This window comes from Propithecus coquereli, unplaced genomic scaffold (genome assembly GCF_000956105.1).
Source record: "Propithecus coquereli isolate 6110/MARCELLA unplaced genomic scaffold, Pcoq_1.0 Scaffold262, whole genome shotgun sequence".
NCBI lineage: Eukaryota > Metazoa > Chordata > Mammalia > Primates > Indriidae > Propithecus > Propithecus coquereli.
In genome coordinates this window covers 4,156,331-4,158,762 of record NW_012148197.1, presented here as the reverse complement: position 1 = coordinate 4,158,762, position 2,432 = coordinate 4,156,331, and positions in this window count along the sequence as shown.

The following is a 2,432-nucleotide window of genomic DNA, read 5'->3' as shown; positions in this document are numbered from 1 at the left end:
GTTCAAGGACCACATCTGGAGTGATGAGGCAGTAAAGCACTGTGGGTCTAGAGTCAGACTGCTTGCATTTGAATCCCCACTTTACTGCAAACTTTGTGACTTATGTTAAGTTATCTAACTTTCCCAGTCCTCTGTTTTCTCATCTATAAATGGGGATTCTCATAACAGCACCAATCATGGAGAGTTATTGTAAAGATTAAATGAGACACTTTATATTCAGAGGTTATCACAAAGGGCACAGAAAATGTTAGACATATTTGTTCTCATTGCAATCAGACCACTTGGCTTTCTGAGCCAAGCTTGGCTAAGGCTTCTTATGAATGATTGCCAAACTTTCTCATGTCTATTGAAAGAAAGCACCTCTCGCTGCAACATGGACTAAGTAAAATTAGTCCAGTCAATGAAAACTTATAAACAATGAAATATACTTGCAAATCAAAATGACCAAGTAAAATAAATGTTGAGTCCAGTCAAGGATGTGCTAGGTGTTGATAAATCACAGGATGTTTTATCCAGAATGGAGATTAGAGATCTTGTAGTCCAACTGCCTCATTCTGTAGACAAAACCAAAGCAAACAAACAAACAAACAAACAAAACACAAGGCCTTTCCTGAGGGATTGTGGTTTTGGTCATCCTATTGCATGTGGATGATATTTTTTTACTAAAAAAGCCACATAAAATATTTTATTAATACTTTGATATCTGTAGAAAGCAATCTTTATTCAGGCTCCCTTATTACCGTTATGGGTTGAATTGTGTTTCCCACCCCAACCCCTGCCCCGAAACATGTATTAAAGTCCTAACCCCCGTATCTATGAACGTGGCCTTATTTGGAAACAGAGTCTTCGCAGATGTATCAAGTTAAGATGAGGTCTTAGAGTGCACCTTAATCTATCATGACTGGTGTTGTCATAAGATGATGTGAAGACAGAGACACACAAGGAGAAGGCCAGGTGATGACGGAGGCAGAGATCGACATGATGCAGCTGCAAGCCAAGGAATGCCAGGGGCTGACAGCCATCGCCAGAAGCTGGAAGAGTCAAGGAAGGATTCTGCCCAGAGTCTCAGAAGGAGCATGAACCTGCTGACACCTTGATTTTGGACTTCTAGCCTGTAGAATTGTAAGAGAATAAATTTCTCTTGTTTTAAGCCACCCTCTTTGTGGTATTTTGTTAATGGTAGCCCTAGGAAACTGATACAATACCTTTCATCCTTTCTTTGTTTTTGACAGGTTTATTTTTCCTCTTCTGCCCCATGGTAAGCTTCTTGAGGGCAGAACTTTGAACTTTGCTCATGTTCTCATGCCTTAATGGCTTAGCAGAGCTTAGTCGGGGCTCAGTGAATAGTAGTTGAATTGAAATAATTGTAGGCTTCCACAAATGTAACGTGGCTCATTATTTGTTATTGTAAATTTCCTACAACGTACCCATCAGCTTTTGACATTAATTTTCACCAAGAAAATAGAAGAGGTGCTTCTTAGTTGCCAAGAGATGGATAGAACAAGGAAATAATACTTATGCGGAAACACGAGAGATCATTTTAATTATATTTTAAGAACAATAACTGATATTCACTGAAAGCATATTATATGTCAGGTCTTGCGCTATCTGGTCAGCACAGATTATCTCATTTAACCCTCATTATGTCCCAGTGTGGTAGGTAGATCCGATTGTTAGACCTAGCTTACTGATAAAAAAAAAAAACCTGTTGCTTAGATCTTCTTAAAAAGTGGAGTTGAGAGTTAAATTTGGAAAGCATGACTAGAAACTTAGCTGTTTACCACTAAATTATTGTGGAATGCAGACACTAATCTTTCCTTTTTGTACACCTGAAAAATATTCAACTTTGTGTTTATGAATGACAGTGCATTTAGATTGCTCTCCATATAAATATGTGTGTGAGAGTGTTGAAAATATATTTATTCTGTAATATGTTTGTTACTTCCCTATATATTTGATGAATTTGCTCAGATATATTTAGAGCTTAAGAGTCAGTTTTTCTAAGCTGACATGCTACTTTGAATACACTTCTCTCCCTTTGTAAAGCCACACATTTTAAGTTTAAATAAATGGGTTTCCATCTCTGCACTGCAGAGTGTATTAGGGGGCTCTCAGGAATGGGGAACCCCCTGCAACCAGAGCACTTGACTGCTATTTGGCCTGTACACATTGGTGGGGTAAGCTTTTATTTGAAGGAACGTTTTCTAGCAAAAGAAAAGTTAGACTGCCCTAATTTTCATCATTTTAGATTATACATAAAGACTGATATAAATCCTTTCCTTCATTTATATAAACCAAAGTCTTACAAAGACCTACAGTAAAGTTGTGAGAGAAAGGGGATTACAATAGCAACATCCAACTTCTCAGATTCTCTGGAAACAATTGGATTTTAGGGGTACATATTCCAAGTGTGACCTTTTCCCAAAATGTAT